Below are 361 nucleotides of genomic sequence, written 5' to 3'. Positions count from 1 at the left end.
TGTTCTCCCCTCTCCATCCCTCCAGCACACCCCCTCCAAGACCCCACTCACCACCCCTGCCCACCCCTCTGAGACCCGCCCTCACCTAACCCTAACCCTGCACTCCCCCCTCTGTCCCTACGGGAGCCCCGCGCCCACCCCGCACCCTGCTCTCTACCTCAGAACTGACATTACCTGTTACCAAGTCACTGACAACACGGAGAAAAAGGATCTTGAACGCTCGTGGGTCCACGTGCAACCAGCTAAAGCACAAGATGGGATACTCAGGGGCATCTGCTACAGACCCTCAAATCACACGTGGGAACAGGCCGAGGGGCTCCTTACACAACTATCTACACAGCGGGGGGGGAAGGGGGGGATT

The sequence above is a fragment of the Terrapene carolina genome, unplaced genomic scaffold (assembly GCF_002925995.2).
Source record: "Terrapene carolina triunguis isolate 2854851 unplaced genomic scaffold, T_m_triunguis-2.0 Scaffold517, whole genome shotgun sequence".
NCBI lineage: Eukaryota > Metazoa > Chordata > Testudines > Emydidae > Terrapene > Terrapene triunguis.
The sequence above is the reverse complement of the archived record's forward strand: the minus strand, read 5'-3'. Positions refer to the sequence as shown.